Genomic DNA, 27,147 nt, shown 5'->3' on the forward strand with positions numbered 1-27,147 from the left:
ACACGCTCTAGTTCATGCGATCCCGTGAATATCCATGACGTGCTCCCTGTTTTGCCTCACTCGGAAATACAGTCAATTCTAATCGAGGAGAGCAACCAAATAACGCCTGTGATGCTCAATCAGGTCCTCCCAATCAATCTCGGCCATTGAGTCTCTCTAAAACACCTCTAAATTTCTATCCAAAATTTTGTTCTTCTACAACTACTATTTCCCGCCAAAACTGGAAATTGAAATGGTAGGGATGACCTCCCCTTAACAGAGATGGGGTTTGAAAAGAAGATGGTGCCCTGGGGTGCCCCTTAGTTATTGAGGTTCCCCTTAACTGAAGTGAGAGTCCGCATGTCACATGTCCTCCGGGGGTGCTCTGCATAATTTTTCGAGCCGATTTTTCCAAAAATGTGTATTTCCCCAAATATACCTACAAATACACAAAACACCATAATAAGTACGAAATCGACTACCAACAATACAGAAAATTGAGGATAACTTAGAGACATAAATGTGTCTATCACTCCTCTTTCACTATTTATCCTAATGTGTCAGTGAATCTTCTTTCGTCATGTATGGAAGAATATTGTTGCAATCCTTCTGACCAATTATATATCTTGAGTTAGTAACCCGAGTTCAGTATCTGACGATGGCCCAAAATTGGGTGCCATTGATGCTGTTATCATCCAGTTTTCAAGTTGCTCATCTTCAAGATCACTTTCATCTTCAAATTCATCCTCAACCACGCCAAGATCTGTAGGTTGGTTTTCAGTGGCGGCTAAGATCAGCATAACATTCCAACCACAGCTGAAAACTTCTTTTCTCTTCTTCCACACTTCTGTATAAAACTTCCTCGGCTATCGTTTCAACGACAGGTGACATTATTCCTAACAAATGTATTTTATGCAAGAATGTTGAAGTGTCGCGTTAACCACATATTTATACACCGTTCTTTTGCAAAGAAGATTTGGAAGTACTTTTTCGATTGCGCAGGTAAGACTCTTAACCTTCTTGTCTGTGTTAAGGAACTTATAAAGGATTGGAAAGTCAGCGGCTTATCTGTAGTGGGGAAGGAAATCTGGACAAGACTTCCAACTAGCGTGATGTGGAATGTTTGGTGTGAACGAAATTCAAGGACTTTCACTGGTAAACTGAAGAATCCTAATGCAACTATCAATATGATCAAACTGCAGATCTTCAATTGGGCGTCCACTGTTAGTTGTTTCACCGGAATTCTTGTTGATGATATTAACTCGAAGGAGAGATTTTTTGATCTTCGTTGACTGCTTAGTGTCTAGTCTTGTTGTAAGGGAGTCGAGAGTTTGTTTTCTTCTCTGTTTGCATTTTTTTAGTTGTTGTTGTTGTTAGTCTTTGGCAGTGCCTTCCCCTTAAGGTTCTTAGTGTTTGTTTTTTCTTTGTCTTAGAGGTTTGTATGCTTTAATCAGCATCCGTTCGTATTTGTTGTTGGGGAGTTGAGAGATTTTTCTCTTCTCTGTTTGTGCGCCTTAGCACACTGTTGTAAGTTTTGTCGTTTCAATATATTCTTCTTTTTATCGAGGAAAAAAAAACTTGTTGTCTACAAAAATATTCCCATTGATTAGTATTTGGCATGATTTTTCCTAATAATTCAGGTAAAATCCTGACAACAACATCAACATTGTATGTGCACCACCTCCTGTGAGCATAATAATGTTTCTTTGCCATTTCAATCAACGATGTGTTTTGAAACTCATCCGGACTTTCTAAAAATATCTGCCAAAAAAACTTGGGCCAGCTTCATGGTGCTCTCCATCATCACCATCTCGTCTCCGTTTCAGCTGCACGGAGAATAAGTGAGTCTCACTTAAATTCAAAACAATAATTCTTCTTGATGATTCTGTCAAATGCCAACCCATCAAAAGATGAAAAACTTCTTATGCAGATATGTCTCTTTCTGATGCATTTTAATAAGCAATCTCTAGCTTTATTGCGAATGTTGAGTCACGACATGGTTTTCGTTGATCATCAACGATTCTACGCAAAGTATCAATAAAACTGTTCGATGCAGGTTCAAATTTTGTTGCGTACTTGGAAATATAATGAGTAACAGATTATGAAGTTGTAACAGCTGACCAATCGATGTTTGCTCGCATGTTTGCAAAACTACTCGATGGTGAGAATTCACAACTGGATCATTTCTTCTGCCAATGAATCTATACATGCTATCAGGTGGTTATTCAAAAAGGATCCATGGGAAAATTAAATTTGCAAACCATTTGCCTAGTTGTTTTGCCTCTTCTGAAGCAATAGCTTCCAGTTTTAGAATGTCACATCATACATTTAACCAACGATGTATAATCACCCTCATCATCTTCGATATTTGATTCCAATGAAATTTTCTTTGGACATAGATGGTCTTGCATGTCAACAGAGAAAGAGGGGTCTGGATTCATAGTACTGTTTGAGGGTGAAAACGGTTTCTGCTGATTTCGGTAAATTCGTGTGTGTGGGTGAGAAACGAGTCTAAACCTTAAACAATGAACTGCACGGAAGTACTTTTGATTCGAGAGATCAATTTGTACAAATCCGGCGTAAACCAAGAAATGGTCGTTCCAGACTTGCTTCGGTCACAAAGTGAAAGAGAAGGGTTGGTCATAGGGAGGGACGCGAAGAAAATGTTGAGACCAGAATAGTTGATTCTGAAGGTGTGGTTGTTTTACGACTTGTATCAGAAAGTGAAACTGGCTAGCAGAATGGAAAGCTACCAGGTGATTTCTGAATATTGTAGTGTTCTCCTGACCAAAACTTATTGTTTGGTGGAAATAGGTGAGACCTATTTATACAAGTCATAGTGAAACTTACCCTGGTCTCGTAGGAAGTGGAAACGATTGAGTGGTGGAAAAAAGAGTAACGTGTAACTGCCAGACGTTATGTTTCCATCATAAAGGAAGTGAATTCGTGTAACCACCGGTTATTACTCTTCCATGATGAAGGAAATAAATTGTTTACACCGTTACTTTTCACCACCACTAATTATCCTAATTCATGACACTTTCTTGTAACGGGCGCATTGCACGCAGCACGCTGTAAACCGCCAGACCAATACCCTGATGAGCATCCTCCAGTTTGTGACATACTTTTATGTCTCGAGTGTTTTCATCGAAAACATGTAGCACTTTGCTACGTGTGGCAAGTTAAAATTGAGAGGCTTGCCGCAGATAAATAGCATGTAATGCTAGGCTCGCATGGCCAAGTCTTGGCGTCGTTGGAAGGATTTGGCGTGGCCAAGTCTTCGCTCCGTTGGAAGGCTTTGGGCGTGGCAAAGTCTTGGCGCCATCGGAAGGACTTGGCATGGCCAAGTCTTGGCGCCGTTTGAGGGATTTGGCATGGCCAAAGCTTGGCTCCGTGGAAGAATTAGGGCTTGGCGTGGCCAAGATTTCATGGAAGAATTCTCCGTGGAAGAATTAGGGCTTGGCGTGGCCAAGGCGTCGTGGAAGAATTCTCCGTGGAAGAATTAGGGCTTGGCGTGGCCAAGGCGTCGTGGAAGAATTCTCCGTGAAAGAATTAGGGATTGGCATGGCCAAGGCGTCGTGGAGTCGGACCCACATGTGGCATGGAAACGTTGGCCCTGTTGCCACGCCAATCCCGTTGCTCTTGGAACGTTATTTGGCTTTGGTAGCAATTTGCTCAAATTAGGGTTTGTTGAATACCCTAATTAGTGCACGTGGCGTGCGCCTGCGGCATGGCGCTACTTTTGTGAAAATGGCGCCATGGCTATGCCAAAGGAACCATGGCAAGGCCATAGTGTGGAAACGGCCACAGGAGTAGGAATTGCCGTGTGGTGGCTATTTAAGGCAGGTTGCCACGAAGTTGGCATGTTGCAAAGTTGTCGCGGTCGGGTGCGTTTGGCCTTTAATGTATGGTATATTGCGCGAGGCGCGAAACCCTAACTTCTGCAAGTTAGTCAGAGCGATTGAATGAATTCTATGTGTCGACACAGAGCACTTTTAAGTTCATTGCCAGAGAACAGCATGCTTTTCTGATTGAATACCTTATGAAAAGATCTTATTCTTGATACTTGGAGATTCATGCTACTCTGCTGCGAGTGAACACAAATCGTCATGCCATATCAACATTAAGATTTCAGCAGGGTTACGTAGCATAGAAGGCATTCAGAGGAACTTATATTAAGTGAATATACACGAGGCGCCGAAATTTACAGAACATCTGGGATTCGCCAGTTTGGATAAATTTCATGTAAGTATATTGAGCGGCTCAATAAATTTTCCAGTGGAGAGGTTAGCACACGTGTCTCTGTTTCCTTGCAGAGTGACGTCACATCAGATGCAAGGTTTTACGATTTTAACCCTAATCTAAAAACCACCATCAACATTAAGTCCCCTGCTTATCTCGGAACAGTGGCGTTGTTGCGGGGTAAGCATGAGATGGTGACAAACGAGGATAAAATCAAAACAACAAGTCATAAAGAGATTGTTAGGAAGATTTGGCTAACCTTTGTCATGAGGCACGAAGAATCTGCGATCCTTGCATCGGCGGCTTCGCATAAATTTGGTTTATCCATGGGGTGTTGGCCTCAGCAATGTGACTTGGGCTACTAATCGGAGGTGGCACTGCAACTTGGTCTGCGGAACGGTGAATGTTGCTAGCCGTCTAGGTCGCGGAATGTACGGAGATGGCGCTGTCTTGAACGACCAAAATGGCACTTCCTTGGCTTGTGGAGATGGCGCTGATTTAAATGGCTAAGATGGCGCTTCCTTGGCTTGTGGAGATGGCGCTGCTTTGAACGGATAAGATGGCGTCATTTTTGGTTGGCTACGGAAAGGCCAATGGCGTGACTAGCTTGGAAGGGCCAACATCGAGGCTATCTAGGAAGGGCCAATGACGAGGCTAGCTTGGAAGGGCCAATGCGAGGCTAGTTTGTAAGGGACAATGGCATGGCTAGCTTGGACGCGGAATGTCTGGCATTGTCTTGGCCGCGGACTGTTGGCGCTGGCGTGGAGTAGTAGAGATGGCTGCTTGGATGCGGTTGGAGTTGGCTTGGGCGTGAACCTGTTGACTTGTCTTGGGACGCGGGCTTTTGGCATTGCCGGCTTGGTAAAGGTGGGGTCACGGAGCGTTGGCGTAGTGTTGGCCAAGCCGTGGAGATTAGCACCATGGAACGCCAACACCGCGGGCCCGGCTGCCTTTTTTCGTGCGTTTCCAAAAAGATAAACCTTTCTCTAGTCGAACTCCAAAAACACCATGCCTATAAAAGGCGTTACCCATCTTCCTTACTTTCACATTGTTTGCTTTGTTTCCACATCTTGGTGTTAGCGGCGAAGGCTTGGCTTGGCTTGGCCGCGGCCTGATGGCTGGCTTGGCTTGGCTTGGCCGCGGACTGATGGCTGGCTTGGGACGCAGACTGTTGGTGCCAGCTTGGGACGCAGATTGTTGGCGCCGGCTTGGTACGCAGATTGTTGGCGCCATGGGGCGTTGCTAGCGCGGCCCGGTTGCCCTTTGCGTGGGTAGATTAGAACAGGAAAACTTTTCCCATTCGAGTTTTGAAAGTGTTGTGCCTATAAAAGGCGCTACCCATATTCTCCATCTTGTTCTATTGGTCCTGTGTCCACATCTTGGTGTCGGCGACAAAGCAGTAGCAACAGAGCAGGCGAGCGCATTCCAGGTATGTATTCCAGCGTTCCTACTTTTGCTTGCTCTTCTGTGTTGGTGTAAGCTGGCTTCCGTCCGAGGAATGGTGGCAACTGGATTCAGTTCCATGGAAGGATGGAAACTCGCTTCAGTTCCGTTGAAGGATGACGGCTAGCTTCAGTTCCGTGAAATGGTGGAAACTGGCTTCAGTTCCGTGGAAGGATGACGACTGGCTTCGGAACTCCGGCTACTAAACGGTGGTGATGGCGTTACTTACTATACCACAGAGCGGGCGGAAAATGATGTTGTTGGCTTGACCACAGAACTGGCAGAGATGGCGCTGCTGGCTAGGTCTGTGGAAAAGTGGAGATAACGCTGCAACTTCGGCCATGGACCATCGATGTTGGCACTGCAATTTTGGACACAGAGCGCTGATGATGGTGCTGCAACTTCGTCCACGAACTGTTGATGTTGGCGCTCGGAGTATTGGCGCTGGCTTGACCAAGGAGTGTTGCAGGTTGAGCGGCTTGTGTTCCTCGTGCTGGCGCGCTGCCGGTTCGGTCATGGAGCATAAGTCTGGTGCGCCCACTCATCTGTTCCCATTCATATATCAAGAAGGAATCCTTATTCTGTTCAAACTATAGAAACTCCGTCCGCATGAAAAGAGGTATCGACCCTCTTCTGTTTTCTATTGCTCATCCAGATCCGTGCTTTCGTCTGTAGTGTCTCTCCAGTGGATTCCAAAATTTACCAGACTCCATTGCATTCTTGGGACGGATGGATGAAACATATGCTCGGCAATGATTATGCCAGGGCTAATCTTGGATATTGTGGTTGCGTTGTCGGTCCATCCTTGACTTTAGGTTGTTCGGTGCCTGGACCCTCTCATCGCGATGACAATATGTTGTGGATGCTTGTATTGGTCGAAATCTTCCGTAGACAGTGGATGAAATAGATGAGTTGGGAGACGTTTCGTTGGTGATGTGCTACTATCAAGTATTCAAGGACTTGGTTCCAAGTGGCATCCTTCGAACCATCTTCTGAATCTTGGACTATCGTGTGGAATGGGATGTGGTGAGAAGTCCCCAGTTATGCTTCTGTTAGATTCGATGGCTTGGCCGAATATGTGAATGTATATTTGTGGCGTGCATTTGGAGTCTTCGGTGCACATGTACGGCTTCATGTTGAGAAATTCATGCGGCTCGTAAAACTTCGAAAATGATGATGTTGAAATCAAAAATAACCTGGTTGAGGGGAGTGAAAGCGTCCCATGTTGGTAGTCCCCATGTGTAGCCTAATTTCATTGCATCGCTTTGAATCCACGTCCACGGTATTTGATATAAGCTTATCATACTCTTCTGGATGTGTCGCTGGGGTGATCAGAATATCACATGATGAAATATCCTAGATAGTCAAGTGGTAAGAATGAGAGAGTTATGTTTTTTTTTATCATGGATCCCTCTGTTTCTTCAAGAAAATGTTTCAGCCGCGTCTCTGGAGTTATCTCATGAGTCTTTGATGGTCGTCGGGATGGACTGCGATGAGCAGTCCCCAGTCGCATTTTTCTTCAGTTTCTGAAGTTGCTTTCCTCTGAGCAAGCATGGTATCCTCCGCGGACTTGTAAAGTGTTGAAGGCGTCTTCTGGATAGATAAGTGATGATTCTCTTGCGCTACACCCATGAAGAGTAGATGACCTTGTTGTGGCTATGACCTTTTGGTTGAACGTGTCTTCTGAGCTTTGACAGTGAAGGGATTCCGTGTATATCCTCAGTCCCCAAGTATGGTTTACATGTTTCCATCTTGTATGGTTAGTGGGTTGACCATGATAAAGACATCACCATCGTGCGTTCGTACTGGTGATTTTGTTACTTCTTCCACGTGGAACTTAAAATATGGAGGAGTACATGTTACTTTTGTAGTGATTACTGCTGTGGTGAAGCTATGGCTGGTATCAACAAATGAGCGGCAACAATTCTTGTTGATTCCATTCTACTGGGCGTTCAAAGGGAAACGCTGGAAGGATGCAAGTTGTTGGCGCTGGAAAGATGCAAGTTGTTACCGCTGGAAGGATGCAAGCTACTGGCGCTGGAAAGATGCAAGCTGTTAGCGCTGGATCGGCATGGAATGGGAGATGGCTTGGATTTGGTATGGTGAGGACTGTTGGCTGGGTATGGCGCGTAATGTTGGCTTGGCACGGCGCTGGCTTGGCATGGCGCGGACTTGTTCTTGCGGGCCCAGTTGCCTCTTTCCATACGTAGCTCAAATAGGAAATCATTTCCTTATTCAAATTCCAAAAGTGATATGCGTATGAAAGGGGTTGGCTCTCCTTTTTATCTCGTATCTTTGTTCTCACGTCCTGGTGTTTAGCGGTAGATCGGTAGCAATAAAGTGGGCAAGCGTATTCCATCTATGTACTCCAGCGTTTCTCTTTCAATTTGTTTTCTTGTTTTGGGGAAAATCCTAGCCATAGGTATGCCTTCCATGAATCAGTAGAAATATTGTTCTTCTCTTCAAATATCACTGTAGTAGCGTCGTCTACCTCATGAATAGTGACTGGTAATCGTTATTATGCAAAGTAGGTACGTACGGGTAGGTGACTGATTCCACGAGGAACTGGGTGTTAGGGTTTCTCTAAGATCCGAAAGTTGCAGGCCAAGGTAACCGAAGATCCTTCTGCGGACGTGGTCAAACAACAAAAAGCGGAGGTCGAAAGGTTGTCCAAATAGTTGGAGCTGAAACAGGCGGTCCTCCAAATGACGAAGGATGCCTTCTTAGAGAAGAGCAAAACAACTTTGAAAGGCTTCCTTTGAATGCACTTTTGTCTTCTGAAATTCTTCTGTTTGGTGTTTTTTTTTTGTTTTTTTTTGAAAGGCAAATGAAATACATGGCTTTATGGTTTTGATTTTCTGGATTTTGGGTTGATAGACAAGTGTTACCTTTGAGGGTTTTGGATTATTATTCGGGATGAACTATTTTAGGATGATGCCGTTTTTGGTTATGATTGTAAGTGACACAAACATCCCAGGGATGAACTCGCTTCAGTTCCGTGGAATGGTGGAAACTGGCTTCAGTTCCGTGGAAGGATGACGACTGGCTTCGGAACTCCGGTTACCAAACGCTGGTGATGGCGTTACTTACTTGACCACGAGCGAGCGTAAAACGATGTTGTTGGCTTGACCACGGAACTGGAGGAGATGGCGCTGCTGGCTAGGTCTGTGGAAAAGTGAAGATGACGCTGCAACTTCGGTGGACCATCGATGTTGGCACTGCAATTTTGGCCACAGAGCGCTGGTGATGGTGCTGCAACTTCGGCCACGAACTGTTGATGTTGGCGCTCGGAGTGTTGGCGCTGGCTTGACCAAGGAGTGTTGCATGTTGAGCGGCTTGTGTTCCTCGTGCTAGCGCGCTGCCGGTTCGGTCATGGAGCATAAGTCTGGTGCTCCCAGTCATCTATTCCCGTTCATAGAGCAAGAAGGAATCCTTATTCTGTTCAAACTATAGAAACTCCATCCGCATGAAAAGAGGTATCGACCCTCTTCTGTTTTCTGTTGCTCGTCTGAATCCGTGCTTTCCTCTGCAGTGTCTCTCCAGTGGATTCCAAAATTTACCAGACTCCATTGCATTCTTGGGACGGATGGATGAAACATATGTTCAGCAACGATCATGTCAGGGCTAATCTTGGATATTGTGGTTGCGTTGTCGGTTCATCCTTGACTTTAGGTTGTTCGGTGCCTGGACCCTCTCATCGCGATGACAATATGTTGTGGATGCTTGTATTGGTCGAAATCTTCCGGAGTCACTGGATGAAATAGATGAGTTTGGAGACGTTCCATTGCCGATGTGTTGTTATCAAGTCTTCAAGGACTTTGTTCCAAGCGACATCCTTCGAACCATCTTCTAAATCTCGGACTATCGTATGGGTTGGGATGCGGTGAGCAGTCCCCAGTTATACTTCTGTTAGATCCGATTGCATGGCCGAATATGTGAATGTATCTTTGTGGCGTTCTTTTAGAGTCTTCAATGTGCATGTACGGCTTCATGTGGAGAAATTCCTGCGGCTTGTATAACATCGACAGTGATGATGTTGAAATCAGAAATAGCCTGGTTGAGGGGAATGAAAGCGTCCCATGCTGGTATTCCCCATGTATAGCCTACTTTCATTGCATCGCCTTGAATCCACGTCCACGGTATTTGATACAAGCTTATTGTACTCTTCTGGATGTGACGCTGGGATGCTCAAAATATCACATGGACGAAATATTCTGAATAGCGAAGAGGTGGAAATGAGAGAGTTATGTTGTTTATCGTAGCTCCCTCTTTTTCTTCAAGAAAACTTTTTTGTCGTGTCTTTGGAGTTATCTCATGAATCTTTGATGGTTGTTGGAATGGACTGCGACTAGCAGTCCCCAGTCGCACTTCTCTTTAGTTTCTGAAGTTGTTTTCTCTGAGCATGGTTGGGATCCGTCGCGGCCTCGTAAAATGTTGCAGGCGCCTTCTAGACAGAGAGGTAATGATATTCTTATGTTACACTCTTGAAGATTAGATGACCTCGTCATGGCTATGACTTTGTGGTCGACCGTGTCCTCTGACCTTTAACAGTGAAGGGATTCCGTGTAGAGCCTCAGTCCCCAAGTGTGGTTTACATGTTTCTATCTTGTATGGTCGGTGAGTTGGCCATGATAAATATATCACCCTCTTGCATTCGTGATGGTGACTTTATTACTTCTTTCATGTGAAACCAAAATATGGAGGAGTACGGGTTACCTTTATAGTGATTGTTGCTATGGTGAAGCTCTGGTTGATATCAATGAATGAGCAGTTACAGTTCTTCGGCAGCAGATGTGATCAGAAGAGACTATATTGTCGTGGAAACAAAATAGGTTGGTTGGAATTTCATGGCGTCCATGGAAGCAAAGGGATTGGATGGATGTGTAAGCGGGTAAACTGTACACGACTACGAGGTTTGGCGAGATGGATCAAAAGGTGGCCACAACTACAAACCTTGGCTGATTGTGATCACGATCCTTGACAGGGACGAGTGTGGTGGCTACGGGCATGAACCTTGGAAAGAAGGAGTGTTGAAGCATCTTCGTCTCTTGGAGAGGACTTTGAAGCTTATGGAGAGAATGCTGAAGCGGAGCGGCTGCTGGAGCGAACGTTGAAGCGGAGCCGCTGTTGGAGAACGTTGAAGCGGAGCGACTTTTGGAGAGAACGTTGAAGCGGCTCCTGGAGAGAAACGTGGAAGCGGCTCCTGGAAAAAACTCGAGTGAGGGCGCTATTAACCCTTGACTTCGAAGAACGACTTGATACGATATGTCATATGGGAAGACAGCACAAATAGTGTTGGTCGGAAAGTCGTCTTTTTCTCTCATGGGGAAAAAATACGCTTCTTCTGTTTTATTTTCCCTTGCAACTCTCAGAGCCTTGACGGTTACAATGTTGAAGTCCCGCGTCAATCATCATACTGTCAAACTCGACATCCTTCAAGTGAATAGTGGTTAGGAGTCCCCAGTTCCAGCTATCAATGTACTTTCCAGGAGAGGTTGGGGGTTTGGGAACGGCTTCCCTGGATGGAGACAGCTAGTTCCCTGATGTAATGCGGTTGAGGGCTGCAAATATGTCTTGATGCTGCGCCTTAGAGAAATATGGAATCTCATATAAATATTTCATTATAGGCTGCACGATTTTGTGGGAGAAGTCCCCAGAAATCATGCATCTCCTGACGGGAAGAGGGTTTTTGTGAACTCAGAAGGGTTGCTGATTTTCTTTGCCTCGATTTTGGAGAAGTCGTTCATGATTTTCACGTGTGATGAAATTGGATTGCTGATTCCCTACTACTGGGCGTTCAAGAGGAACGCGAGCCTCTTCCTTTATAAACGCGCGTCATGTTGAAGTGCCTACGCCGGATGTTAAAAGTATTCCTTGTCAGCTACATCCGGGGTTGACGTGACTTTTATGGTGGCCGCTCCGTTAGTGTCTTGAGGAAAATAGGTATCTCTTTCTGAGTTGTAGCCATTTATGTCTGAGCCTTACGAGAACCATTTGTCTTTCCGTCAAATCAACAGTGGGAAGAGGAGGTCGGATTCTTCTGGCTCCTCCAGTCTCTCGTCCCGATGGTGGAGTAGCGGCGGCTCTAGTGACGGTTGGAGCTGTCACACTTGAAAAACTTCGGGGGTGGCGGCAGCAGATCTGGCTCTGGTGATCGGCGGTGCAACACCTGAAGGAATATTTTCTGCGCCGCTGGTGTTGGCAGGTGGCGTATTAATGCCACTAGAAGGAGCGTTAGTACCGGGGATGATTTCAACGCTAGTGTTCTCAGGGTTTGTTGCTGATCCGGACTTGAGTTCTACCATCTTGAGATCGGAATTGAAAAATGAAATTGGAAATTATAAATTGATATTGTAACCGAGAGATTAATCTCCCACTGTGGTCGCCAATTGTTTGAGGGTGGAAAATGTTTCTGCTGAGTTCGGTAAATTCGTTTGTGTGGGTGAGAAACGAGTCCAAACCCTAAAAAATGTACTGCACGGGAGTACTTTTGATTCGAGAGATCAATATGTACAAATCCGGCCTAAACCAAGAAATGGCCGTTCCAGACTTGCTTCGGTCACAAAGTGAAGGAGAAGGGTTTGTCTTAGGGAGGGAAGCGAAGAAAGTGTTGAGACCAGAATAGTTGATTCTGAAGGTGTGCTTGTTTTATGACTTGTATCAGAAAATGAAATTGGCTAGCAGAATTGAAAGCTACCAGGTGATTTCTGAATGTTGTAGTGTTCTCCTGACCAAAACTTGTTGTTTAGTGGAAATATGTGAGACCTATTTATACAAGTCATAGTGAAACGTACCCTGGTCTCGTAGGAAGTGGAAACGATTGAGTGGTGGAAGAAAAGAGTAACGTGTAACTTCCAGACGTTATATTTCCATGATGAAGGAAGTGAATTCGTGTAACCTCTGGTCATTACTCTTCCATGATGAAGGAAATGAATTGTTTACACCGTTACTTTTCACCACCACTAATTATCCTACTTCATGACGCACGCCGCACGCCGCACGTTGTAAACCGCCAGACCAATACCCTGATGAGCATCCCCCAGTTTGTGACATATTTTTATGTCTCGAGTGTTTTCATGGAAAACATGTAGCACTTTGCTACGTGTGGCAAGTTAAATTTGAGAGGCTTTCCGCAGGTAAATAACATGTAATGCTAGGCTCGTCTTGGCTAGTCGCCTAAAGCTTGTCGCGATCTCATCAGTTTGGTGGCGAACTTGGAAGGATGAGATTGCATCTCATGAATAAGGATGGCCATTGGTTATGGCCACATCTTGTTGTATAGAGAAGTGGCGTAGCCATGGCATGGCGGCATAACGGCCTCCTAGTAGTCGCGGCATAGTGGTATGGCAGTGATGTTGCGGCATGGCCAAAGCTAAAAATTGGCTCTGCAGCCAAAGTTAGGGTTTGGCGTCGTGGAAGGATTTGGCGTGGCCAAGTCTTGGCGCCATGGAAGGATTTGGGCGTGGCCAAGTCTTGGCGCCGTTGGAAGCACTTGGCATGGCCAAGTCTTGGCGTCATTGGAAGGATTTGGCGTGGCCAAGTCTTGGCGTCGTTGGAAGGCTTTGAGCATGGCCAAGTCTTGGCGCCGGCGGAAAGACTTGACGTGGCCAAGTCTTGGCGCCGTTGGAAGGATTTGGCGTGGCCAAAGATTGGCGTCGTGGAAGAATTAGGGCTTGGCGTAGCCAAGGCGTCGTGGAAGAATTAGGGATTGGCGTGTCCAAGGCGTCGTGGAAGAATTAGGGCTTGGCGTGGCCAAGGCGTCGTGGAATAATTCTCCCTGGAAGAATTATGGCTTGGCATGGCCAAGGCGTCATGGAGTCGGACCCATATGTGGCGTGGCAACGTTGGCCCCGTTGTCACGCCAATCCCGTTGCTCTGGGAGCGTTATTTGGCTTTGGTATCAATTTGCTCAAATTAGGGTTTGTCGAATACCCTAATTAGTTCACGTGGCGTGCGGCAGCGGCATGGCGCTACTTTTGTGCAAATGGCGCCATGGCTATGCCAAAAGAACCATGGCAAGGCCATAGTGTGGAAACGGCCACAGGAGTAGGAATTGTCGTGTGGTGGATATTTAAGGCAGGTTGCCACAAAGTTGGCATGTTGCGAAGTTGTCGTGGTAGGATGCGTTTGGCCTTTAATGTATGGTATATTGCGCGAGGCGCGAAACCTTAACTTCTGCAAGTTAGTCAGGGCGATTGACTGAATTTTATGTGTCGACACATAGCTCTTTTAAGTTCGTTTCCAAAGAGCAGCATGCTTTTCTGATTGAATACCTTATGAAAAGATCTTATTCTTGATACTTGGAGATTCGTGCTACTCTGCTGCGAGTGAACACAAATCATCATGCCATATCAACATTAAGAGTTCAGCCGGGGAACATAGTATAGAAGGCATTCAGAGGAACTTATATTAAGTGAATATACGCGAGGCGCCAAAATTTAAAGAACATATGGGATTCGCCAGTCTGGATAAATTTCATGTAAGTATATTGAGCGGCTCAATAAATTTTCCAGTGGAGAGGTTAGCACACGTGGCTCTGTTTCCTTGCAGAGTGACGTCATATCAGATGCAAGGTTTTATGATTTTACCCTAATCTAAAAACCACCATCAACAAGTACATACCATGTTGTCCAAGTATTGACATACTGCATCCAGTATTTTCTTATCTACTGCAGTATTAGAAACACCGGGTCTGTTCTTAATCCATAAGAACCCATGTACATGTCTGCTTCCTCTGTTTTGCCACTCAAAAGTCAAAACGAAACCAGTGATCCACCACATTAAATTCATCTTTTTAAAATCTGTATAATAACAAGTGTACTCTTTTTTGGATGAACCACAAAGAAACCAATGGATTTTCATTTAATAATCTGTACTTTTCTAGTCTTCTGTTAGAGCATTGCTCGGTCGAACTCGCATACGTTGCTATCTCAAGCATGTTTGTCAATGTTAGTGATCAAAACTGTAAGTCTTAATTTCTGGTATACTATAGCTAAGTCTCGGACTAGGATAGAAAGTGTAGTTGAGCTCAAGAACTCCATGGCGATTCATCATACAAGACGAAGAACTACTCAAGGAACCGGTGGAACTTCATCAACAAAAAGGTATGTGGAGACTTGAACTTATCTATCACTCAAAATTCTATCTACTCTATCTCCTAATTTGAGACAAAAGTCGTTTTGCTATATAGAATTTGATTATACACATTGGCTATTTCGAGCCGAGTATATCTCGCCTATATATAGCTCGAAATATGTGTTGGTAAGCTTTCGCTTCAACCAAGTTTATCTTTAACTAGTGACGAAAGTCATGTTATGTTTCAATCACTTTGAAAATTGCTTTGACGAGAAATGCTTTAACAACTATATAACGTCCTCTAAGAATGTTTCAATGATTGAAATGAGAGTTTGGATTATATAACCAATGGTGGACATAAGCATTGTTGTGGAAACACATATATGTACAAGTCATTATTCCTTGAACCAAAGTTTGCGAACTTTGTTGATCAAGAGAACCGGAACTAGTGATGTGAACTCAGTCCACGAACTCAGTCCGCGAACTGGCGGAAGTTCTCATTCCGAGAATATCTGCTGGAGTTTGTGAACTCCTTCCGGGAACTTAAGTCCGCGAACTTGAGTGAGGTTATATCTAAAGATGATGTTTTAAACTTATACTTATAAATACTAAGGAATGCAGTTGGCAAACCGTGGCTATAAAGTTCATGAACCAATTCAAGTGAATCAAATAATCTTTGCTTCAATTGTGTCTTGTGTAGTTACATAAGATTTCCTTGCAATTGAACAACTCTCTAACTAGTTCATTTGAGTCATTTGAACTAGTTATGGTGAAGAAGAATATGGTTGATATGGAAGTGCTCATATGGCTAACCATTTGGTTAACTATTGTTGAACCAACAAATGTACAAGTTTGGGTACGGTTACACAAACCTAGAAACGTGCATTTCAATTGTGTGTAACAAGCTAATTTTTTGATCTAACGGTTGAAAGATATTAGCTTGAATCTAATCAGGTTTTCATCTAACAGTGAATATTGAATGCTTTGTTACTAAGCTAACATTGATTGCAAACCCGGATTTGAAAGACTATATAAGGGGAACTCTAGCATCTGTGCAAAACTAATCCCCACACCTTACGTGTGATACTAGTTCGTTTGCTAGAGTCGATTCTCCTTTAACCTTTGTTCTCTTCTTAAAACCAGGTTAACGACTTAAAGACTTCATTGGGATTGTGAAGCCAAACCGATACTACTTTAATCGTGGTTGTGTGATCTGATCTTGCATCTTCTATCGTACGAGTACAATCAGATTGATTGGATTGATATTGATATCTCCGATAGGCAAGATATGAAAAGTAATCACAAACATCTTCGTCTCATTGTTTGTGATTCCACAACATCTTGTTTCTCTACCATACGATTAAGATTGTTGTGAGGTGATTGATAACTCTAGGCTGTTCTTCGGGAATATAAAACTGGATTATCAATTGGTTCATGTTCACCTTGATTTATCAAACGACGGAACAAAACCTTTTGGGTTTATTTTTGGGAGACAGATTGATCCTTTCAATAGAGTTGTCTGTGTGAGACGGATTTGTTTATTTCAAGTCTTCGACTTTGGGTCGTAGCAACTCTTATTTGTGGGTGAGATCATCTAAGGGAATCAAGTGTGTAGTATCCTGTTGGGATCAGAGATGTAGGGAGCGCAACTGTACCTTGGATCAGTGTGAGATTGGTTGGGGTTCAACTACAGTCCAGTCTGAAGTTAGCTTGGAGTAGGCTAGTGTCTGTAGTGGCTTAATACAGTGTGTGTTCAATCTGGACTAGGTCCCGGGGTTTTTCTGCATTTGCGATTTCCTCGTTAACAAAATTCTGGCGTCTGTGTTATTTCTATTTCCGCATTATATTGTTTATCTTTATAATTGAAATGATACAGGTTGTGCGTTGAAGATCAATCAATTAGAATATCCGACCTTTTGGTTGTTGATTTAAATTGATTGACACTTGGATATTGGTCTTTGGTACCATCCAAGTTATTCCTTGTATTTGATTAGGACTCGCAGATTTTTCTTGAGTAAATCAAATCAAGAGAGAGATATTAACTCCTTGATATACTTTTATCTAGATTGAGTCTGACTTTCTAATTGATTCTTTCGTAAGTATATTGGAGTTAGTCCATACAGATTGCTAAGCGAAATATTGGGTGGTGTTGTTAGACCGCCGCTTTTTCATCTTCATTCTGTTGGATCAAGAGTTTCCAATGTACCTGTTGAGAAATAAGATTGTACTACCGCATACAAATTGTCATTAATGTCTCACATTTAGATGAGATTCACTTTATAACTGCTTATTGTATTTCAGAGTAAAAAATGTCATACTCATGTTTGACATTTAGTTGAGATCTGTTGTATTATGAACTTTCAGACTAGTATAGGACATAACTGCACATTACAATGGAGTAGTAGTAGCCAGGAAATAAGGATTTGAAGACTTACCTATTGGGTCAAGGAATGCGTATAGTTACGGCCATTGCAAATCTGCGGCACTAAGGGTGAAGAAGATTGTGAGTGGCCCAAATTGTGTGACCATTGCTAAGATCTCCTTCAATCTAGTATACCAATAAGCTCGAGTACCTCGTATTTTCTTTGCACAATAAGAAACACGTGATATTAATCGACTATCCTTAGAAGAAACCATGTCTGGAATAGATTGAATCGATAGTTCACCATCTTATGGATGATTCTTGACATAAACATACCCCAATGACAAGGCACGCCACCTAGTTAACGAGTTCAATACAAAATAGCGAAATCTAGAGTCTTTGGCGAAACGTCCATCACGATACTTCATTAGGTGTTGAAAGTGTTGATAGTCACTAACCTTTTGAAGCCTTGATTGTCTCAAATCTGCAATACCGTTCGGGAATAGAGTTGGAAATTCCATAGTCTATACCCTTCTCTCGTAAACTCGTCAATAACTTCTGACGTAAACGGAAGGTCTGACGTAGTCTTATATGCTTCAGCTATTTCCAAAGCTCTTATGATACATCTATGTTGATCAGGTTGTATAGACGTACAAACTGTACCCACTGTTCAAAATTCACTGACATGAAAAACTTGTTCTTGTAACTCTAGAGGTCCGCTGTAGCCGTCATATTCACTCTCATTACCTGTAAAAACCAATTTAATCATTACTTTAGATCTCATACTGATCTAAATCCTTATAATGCTTTGCAAATATATAATTAAGGGAAAGAGGCAGCAAAATACAAAAGTCTATAATGATTTTACAATTATAATTTATCTCAGCACATTACCGAAGAAAAATAAGAATAATTCATTTGGTTAACATAGAAATCAGTAAATGGTAAAAGAATATGACAACTACTTTTTTTTTCCAGTTTTGTTTTGGTTTCCATTTGTTTGTTGATAGGAACTGGTGGGTGAGCGTAGAATGGTGGAGATTGAGCAACAACACTAACTCAATAGTCTAAAAAAAATGCTTGCAACATGTCTAGTACGTTTGGACTCAAAACATCTTTTAAAGAATTAAAACAAAATAGATATATATCAATGTATGGATGCATCTTCTTTCTTTTTCTATATGGAAATGTTCTTTTTTACGGAGAAGTCTTCGCAAAGGATTCAATTTAATTAATCCCATCTACCATCCATCCAAGATGCAAGGTAACTCCTCTAAGTATACAAGTTCAAAGATTTTTAGGAGATTACTTGATCGTTCAATGCTGGCAAGTAGTGTATCCTCCTCCTCCTAGTTTTTCTAGATTTCCCAATAACAAAAATCTAAAAAAAGGTATTTTATCTTTTTATTTTTATTTTTCCTGGCAGTGACTAAATACGACTTTCACTTGGGTTAAATACAACCAAAATTGTACATTTAGAATTTTCATTTTTTTATTTTGAAAATAACTAAGTGCAGCCTAATAAAATATCAAATGAATTATTACATCATAACTTAAAATAACTGATCATTTTTGTACGGTTACCAATTCGACTGCAACCATGAGAGTTAAAGTTAATGATATTAATTTTCTTCCTTTCATAAAAGAAAAAATCATAGTGAAAATGCAATCACGACTGATCAAATCCTAATCTTTTGTACCAACGTATAATATCTAAGTCTAACTTAATTGACACAAATCATATATTTTAACTTCTTGCAGCAATTGCAAATAGTAAATCAACTGTAAATGAATTGTTAAGAAGAACCATATCCTTTAAACCTACATAAATTAGATCTAATAATAAACCATGGACAAAATACTTGTGAAGCTAAAACAGGATTTTTCAAATCACGCTGTTCTAAAAAATATGATTAGATCAGGTGATGTTGAATATGAATATGATTATTATTTAAGTATTTGTGTAATGTAATTAGTGGTCTCTAATACATATTTAATCAAATTAGAAAATTAAAAAGTAAATCAGAAATACTAATTGTTCAATTGTTCAATCAAATCAAGAATAACGATCGATGATCGTTAATTAATAAAACATCCTAACGTATTTTTTATTGTTTTGGGACTTGCCGCGGAAATGAAAGGTGTTTTTGTTAATACTTATAATGAATCAACTTTAAGGTTGTATATTAATTAGTTGTGAAAATAAATAAGAACCGAAAATGAGGCAGGCTGAATGCAGTTCATAATCAACGTATGTGTATTCAAACGGATTCCAAAACTCAGCATGACTTGACTTAAAAATTCTCAATCAACACGATCATATGCTTTGCTCATATCTGTTTTAATCCAAAAGAGGACTTAAGTTTGATGTTAAAATTTTAGTAACAACTTGTACAACACATTGCAAAGATCAATCAGACAAAAATCAGATGGCATTGCTTGATTTTTTACCTGTGGGACGAGAGTAAGATGCGTATGATTCATTCCAAGAGAAGATAGCCATATCTAAAACAATCCTAAATGTAGTTTTTGAGATTGGGTCCGACGATTTCCAAAAATCTATTATAGAAATATACTGGATACCCAAATGAACCTGGTGCACTAAAATCGCTCATAGACTTGATAGTGGACCGTGTTTATTTTAATGATGGAACATCACCCAAGCTCCTGCACTGGCTTGAAGATATGGACGTTGACCTGCCGAAAGAAAAAGACTACAAAGATATTGTATTATCTTTAAAAAAAATCCATGATTATAGAAAATAACATTATGCTTAATTTTACTACAATCAGAAGTCCGGTTTCCATGAGAAATCTTTAATAGCAAGAAAAACAATCTTAGCGCGACGATGAAGCACTGCAAAATGGAAAAGTTTAGAATGATTTCTTTGCTGCCAAGAAAGCTTTCTTCGTTATATTAACGACTCGACCTTGTTGGAAACAACTATTTCTTCTTCTATAATGCCTGTTAGGTGAGATTTTGCGTGCACATCACCAAGATTCTTATTCTCTTCCTCAAGCTCTTTTGAGATATTTCCACAATTATTTCTACTTCACTTTGTTGAGTTTGTATTACGGTTGACAAATGGTTTCTTATAAGGGAAATAGAAACCATACGGGTAAATCACATGATTCTTGTCTAATAGACAAAGACACCAATTTTAATTGGTCACATGTTAGGAAATTTCTGTCGAATTACTTTCAGATATTTTATGAAAAAATTACACCCATATGATCAATTGTGGCTCGGTGTAGAACGTGCTAGTAACCTGTAGTGAAACAGAGAAGACATAAAATAGAAAACATAAAGTAGAGAGAAAAATAAGAGAAATTCTTATTAACGTGTGTCGAAACAGAAAAAAAAGTCTTTATTTAAAGGACTGGACACAAGGGCATCCTGATAATAAACGAGATTTACCCTTGATACCCCAGACTAAATTACACGTTTACAACAGTGTACTAATATTTTTGGAAATCTAAAATCATGCCACTGCGTTATGGCATGGGTCATTCCCTGGTTATTAACATAAAGTGCCTCATCAATGTATTCATCTTCTAAATACAATATAATACTCATCAACTACAACAATGATCCAGATTTGGCTTACCTTTTTCGATTATGAGGATAATTTTGCTCAATCTCAACCTCAAGATGGTGATTTTTATGAGCCAAATCCAGCTTCAACAATTTATGATCTTTAGTGGACCTCTCAGTAGGATTCGAACCCAGATGGAGTTATGACCATCTATCAAAAGATCCTCGTTCATCATTTGAATCACACATTTTGGATCACAAAAACCAAGTTTTTTCTTCACTTTTTCCTCTCAAAACCCCCAACTCTCTCACACAAATCTGATCGTTCTACTAATTTAATACTAGTAACTTGACTTTAATCAATCGTTAACATTACTAATTAATCAATTATAGTTAACATTCTATAACACAAAACAAAATGAGTTTTTGAGCCTTGGACGGTCGGATAACATTTTAAGAGACAAACGTTGCATCCGACCATCCCAATGTCATCTCATCCATAGATATCCGACGGATGTAGGATTTGTAACCTCTCCTCATTATGAACTTGCATTAATTAGATTTCCACTCATGAAAAAATGCTAAAAAAAGTTATGAGTGGAAGCCCAATTAAAACCAGAGAATGAATTAATCTAGTGAGAAGATTGAAAATCAGATAATGAATTCAAAACCCATTCAGCTGAATGCATCTCTTTATTTTTCAAAAAGAAATATATCCCTTTAGAATTTGGACGATTTGACTAACAAAAAGAAATAAAGACGGGTTAGGCATGAAAATTAAGAAAGTTCTTAGTTTTGGGAAACTTGATGATGTTAGGAGAAGAAAGATAACGATCGCACAAATTGTGGGCTGAAATATCGCTCACCATTTTAATTTTGGAATGACGAGTCTCTTTCAAAAGAAACGGGTGATGAAAAAATCATCAAAAACTCATGCATGGTGAGACGTCCAAATAAATGGGTTGTTTACATGATTATTACTCTCAAAATAGATATTGTTTTTTTTATTTTTTTACGAAACGTATTTTGTTGGGTGCAAAACATGAAGAGTCTTTGAATATAAAATGAGAAAAACTACCATTAATAACCAAGACACATCTCTTTCATCGAAATATTATGAGAACATCTTCCATTCATATGCATCAAATCAGGAAGCCTTTGAAAATTTGAAGTATTATAGAAGTCAACAGTTGTTCTAAAGGTGAGTAACTTTGTACTTAAGGGATTCGTATTATTGATTCATTTGATAGTATATATGTATGTGAATTTTATTGTTCTCAGTGATTTTCTGTTATGATCACAATACAATTATGTTTAAAAATCTATAGAAATCTCAATCCATTTATTCCGATAAATATTCCAATCCAGTGATATCCGGTAAGACTTTTCATTGGGTTTTGATAATAGATAAAATAGAGTGGCAGACATTACTGATTGATTCATGGGTTTATATGTTTAAATATAATCTTGAATTGATTTGAAGTATGATACAATTATTATCTCTTTGCCTATTGCAAATAGATTCTTCTTTCACGGTAATAGGCGATTTTTGTTTCTTCATTCATGACTGTATTTGGTTGAATTCTCTATCAAAGGGTTCATTTTTTTTTCTTTCTTTAATGAATTTTTTACCCGAGTAAGTAACTTTCTCAGACATTTGACGGATTGTATTTTTTTTATAATCCATTTCTCACAAGCTATGTATGGAATTTTGTTTAGGCTATGTTATGGAGTAAGGTTTTGAGAAAAAAAGTATTACATATTCATGTTTAAGGATAATGCAAGACTTAACTCTGATTTAGAGAGAAATCAGTTTCCTGTATCCCTTTTGTTTTTCTTCACATTGTAATATTTTCCGTTTATTCCGGCTAATTAAAGCTCTCTTATTGTCTCCATATATGTATAATCTGCTAAGTTTGATTGGATTGCTTATATTTTTGCAGGTTCCAAGATATCACGATTTTTTTGTGGAACAGTCAAAAATGGTGAAACTTTTGTTTACCTGTCTCTTTGCATCAAACTATTGCAAGAACTTCAAAATGGAGTTAGCTTCTTTTTGATTTACTAGTTTTGATTTATTGGTTTTTCTTTTCTTTTCTTTTTGAAGCATATTAGTTTTGTTGATACCTTTTTAGGTATTAAATAAAGTGTGTTCTTAACTAAAACGAAATAAGACCAACTTTATTTTTTGCTTTTCTCAATCGATGATACCAAAAATTGACTTCATATGATTTGAAATTACCATCTGCCGTGTGGCTTTTACACAGAGTAAAAATAAATGAAGATTGATGTTTTAGATAGTGATATCCTATAATTTTGAAAAATAAATTATGTGTATTTTCTTTCCATTATTTATTTTTTTCATTTTAGCATCCATCCATCTTTGCTGAAAACTTGGATTATGCATCGGAATCTACCAACCTATAAATTTTTCTTTTTTTGATGTGATGAAAAGCATTCACTAGATTGCATTAGATTTTTGGCCATATGTCAAAGGTTTTGTTCTTTTTGTGTCGTTATACGCCTTAGGGTTTGTAATGATTGCATTGTATTAAATTTGTCTATTGTTTGTGGCATATATTGGGCTATGTGTTAGTACCTAAAATTTTACTTCTAGAAAAAACAAATGCAGTGTATGGTACTTTCTTTTTAGGTTCAAAAATCAAAATCGAACAGACAAGCCTTAACTACGATAGTAGCCGTTCCATCCTGCTTCAGTCACAGGGAGAGGAATATGGGTTAATATTAGGGGAGGGAAGCAAAAAAAGTTTTTGAGAAAATGGTAATGGTATTGAATTGTGTGTGTGTTGGGTATTGAAAACTAACAATAACAGAGCTTTTTGATGATAAAGCGTGTTTTGTTTTCTAAATAGGCTATGTAACCTATTTATAATAGTTTTTGAAAACGCAATGCCAATCTCATAAGTAGTGGAGGTCGTAAGTTTATGGAGAGATGGAGATGATAGGATAGTGCAAGATAATTCATGAAATTTTCTGGAAATCCCTTTATGTTGCACCCACTATCTCTCCAATTGTTTAAACCGTGCCACAACTCTAACTTTTCACATGGATGTTGCCATGCCGCATGTTTCCGTAGACCACCAGACCAATACCCCATGTGACGTATTTTGATGTTTCTTAGGTGTTTTTGATGAATCATAGATCTCATCTTAGACTAAATCGTAGTCATTGATATGCTATATGCCTTATAGGCGCGTTAAATTGGAGTTGTTGTGAAAAAACAATGTCAGATTTTTAGAAAGTGGGTTTGAATAGTTTAAGTGTTTAATTAGGAAGATCATACAAAATAGAACGAAATTTGAAGATAAAGTAGAAAAGTTGGAGAAAAACGACCCAAGAAGGATAATTCACTCATTGAAAGTTGGAACAACCCTAGCATTGGTTTTTATTTTCTTTTATTTTAGTCCTATTTATGGTGGATTTAAGTATGCAACCATGTGTGCAATCTTAACAGTGTTTTTTTTTCCTTTTTGTTTTTTGAGTTTAGTGTTGGCGCCACTTTGGGGTAAGGAATGAATAGTACAATCACAACATTTCTAGGTGGTGGTTTATGGATCGTCGTTCATCATTTAGCAGACCTAGCCGGAAAGGGAGGGGAACCCATTCTTTTCGGTTCTTTTGTTTTCTTACTGGCCGATGTTGCGTTTTTTTCTAGGTTTTTCCTTGGTATTAAAATAAGATACGATTACAGAGTTCTAACTTTTATACTAACATTTAGCTTAGTATCTGTATCGGGTTATAGAATTGATGAGATTTTTGAATTGGTTCTTCAAAGATTTTCGACTGTCTTGATTGGTTTCCTGATATGTGTGATGATCTCTATTTTTGTTTTTCCTGTATGGGCTGGTGAAGATTTGAAGAATTTAGCTTGGCTCAATCTTGAGAATCTTGGAGACTTGTTAGAATGAATTGGAAAAGATAGTTTGGTTCCTGTAAACACTAGCAAATCCTTTGTATGTGAAACTGTTTTAAACTCCAAAGCAGTTGAAGAATCGTTGGTTAATTTTGCAAGATGGGAGCCACCACATGGAAAAATTAAGTATGGTCATCCATGGAAGCATTATTTGAAGATTTGCATGGTTACTCACCAATGTGCATACAATATTGAGGCTCTTTGCAGTTCTATTATAACTTCTCAAACCCAATCAGTATAATTCAATAAGATTATTCAAAAGGAAAGCATGCCAATGAGTATTGAATCATGGAAAGCATTGAAAGAGTTATCTAATTCAATTAAGATGATGACACATCCAGAATTTGTTTTAATATACCTTATAAACTCAACAAATGCTGCAGAGAACATTAAATCTTCCCTACGGTCATGTACATTGGAGAGCACAAAACTTTTTGAGCTTATGCCGGCAGTTCAAGTTACTACTCTACTCAGGGTCGTCTCACACTTTCTGGAGGCTCTAGGCGTGCCTTTAAATTTGGTCCTTTTAGGTGCACCAATATGTTATAATTTTTTCTAAAAAGAAATATAATAGTCATACTTATATGAAACTAACAATTAGGGTTTGCACACACAACTTTTGAAGCATATTTTTACCCATATTCTTTTATGTTATTGTAAGACATATTACTAACAAAGGATATGTAAGATTTTTTTATAAAACAACATTCTAGTTTTACACTCCTATGAATATTTATATATAATATTAAAAAGAACTGTGTGATCTTCGCTTCTCGAAATTTAGAGAAAATAAACAACATTTCAGATTGATATTTGTTTTTATATGTATTATTTGAAATTAGAGAAAAAAATCTAAAAATGTTTACCAAAAAATCCATAATAATACTATATGCAAAAAATATTTAAATGAAAATAAAAAGAATCATATTGTACTAGAAAGATTATATGTAATAAAATTTTACCACAAATTGTGTTTTTAATACGTGGGAAACATTCAAACAATTGAATTAGTAATAATGCTTACAATAAATACATATTAATGAAGATAACTGAAGGCATTATCGAGTATTGTCTTCTTCTTCTTCTTCTACTTTTTATTTTTTATTTTTTTTTTTTTACAATTTTTTTTTGTAATTATAGCAATAAATTTTCAGCAGTAGCTACTTCTTTATATTATTATCTATGGAGTTTCTTTAGGTAAATAATTCATTGAATATAATTGCAACAATTGATCATCATGAATAGATCTTCTGTGTATTGTTTTCCATGATATTTATATTCTACCATTTTTTTTATCGTGGCCGATCTCATGATAGTCTTCAAAAGTTATGCTTATACCTATCATGTTCTTCATTGAATAACTAGAGATGAATACTTTTGACGATTGATCCCTATCTCTTATATCTTCTTATGAGATTTGTTAAAATCCGAGAAAATCGTTTTTCTACTCAAAAGATCGCCTTTGTTGTTCTATTTTGAGAATGACATCAAATACAGGTGATGAGTTCTTAATTGAACAAGCGCTTAATTAACATATATTTGGGGGGAGTATGTTTGTGGAATTTAGAAGAGAAAAGTCCCTTTAATTTCTTTAAGGTGAAAGAAACTAAGTTGTGAAACTTAGTGGAATCATTGACGATATGATAAAATTCTTAGTGTCAATTGTTCTCTGAATGGCTTAATTCATGAGGAACCCAATTCTCATCACCTTTTTAAATTTTGTGACAAAGAGGGTGAGAAAAAAATAGTTTATTACTAATGACAACGGCTTTCCGAAACATCATCTTAAGGGGTGTTATAATTAATATGTATGCTCATCATCCTATCTAGCAAAAATTGACATGTAAATGCTAAGGGGTCGTACATATCAAAGTAAGAAGTATTATCATTATATGTTTGAAAAAGTAAATTTTTCTTAAAAGTGACAAATGATACTACTCATTGGGATAACAACTATACGTGAAATGAAAGTCATCTATACAAATTCTGAAGGGTAAGAATATTAAAGTTGTTATCTATCATTGTTGAATCGTCAATTACTTGTACTCAACGAACACATGAAAAATCAAAGAAGAATAAAATTGAACTTTCAAGAAATCAAGAAAGAATCATGGCGTTTGTATTGAAAGTCAAACTTGTAAAAGTCCATATATATCTCAAAAGTTTATCACTAAAATTGATAGAAGGGAGATATTGTTAGACATAATGCTCGGTTGAACCTCCACGCATTGATATGGAAAGTATGTTGTCAAATTTAGATCCCAAAACTATTTATTGATTTAGAACCTACTAAAGTTAGCTTAGTTCTAGATTGGATTAGATTAGGTAGTAAACTCTTAGGTTCATCCAAGTTACTCATGAAGATTAAAGATTGAAGATTACATGAAAAACTTCATCAAATGTTAGTTAAAAAGATTGATTTTTCTTTAGATTGTTTTCCCTTTTATATATGTATCATAGAAAAATCAAAGACTTTAGTAAATAATCCACCTGCAAAGATGGTTCTTGTCATATACTAGATGTTCGACTAAAGTTTAGTGAAGTTCCGATATCAAGTTCATGTTTTTCGCTTTTTCA

The 27,147-nt window shown here is 39.4% G+C and overlaps 1 long non-coding RNA gene across 1 annotated transcript; it reads right to left on the minus strand.

Annotated features, from left to right (window-relative positions):
- Positions 1 to 17,049: 17,049 nt before the first annotated feature.
- On the minus strand, positions 17,050 to 21,417 carry LOC113273974. Its single transcript, XR_003322695.1, has 3 exons — positions 20,710 to 21,417; positions 19,553 to 20,370; positions 17,050 to 17,848 (listed from the first exon to the last, which is right to left on the minus strand). It is a non-coding gene; the product is annotated as an uncharacterized LOC113273974 (long non-coding RNA).
- Positions 21,418 to 27,147: the final 5,730 nt, after the last annotated feature.

Source organism: Papaver somniferum, chromosome 4 (genome assembly GCF_003573695.1).
Source record: "Papaver somniferum cultivar HN1 chromosome 4, ASM357369v1, whole genome shotgun sequence".
NCBI classification, from domain to species: Eukaryota; Viridiplantae; Streptophyta; class Magnoliopsida; order Ranunculales; family Papaveraceae; genus Papaver; species Papaver somniferum.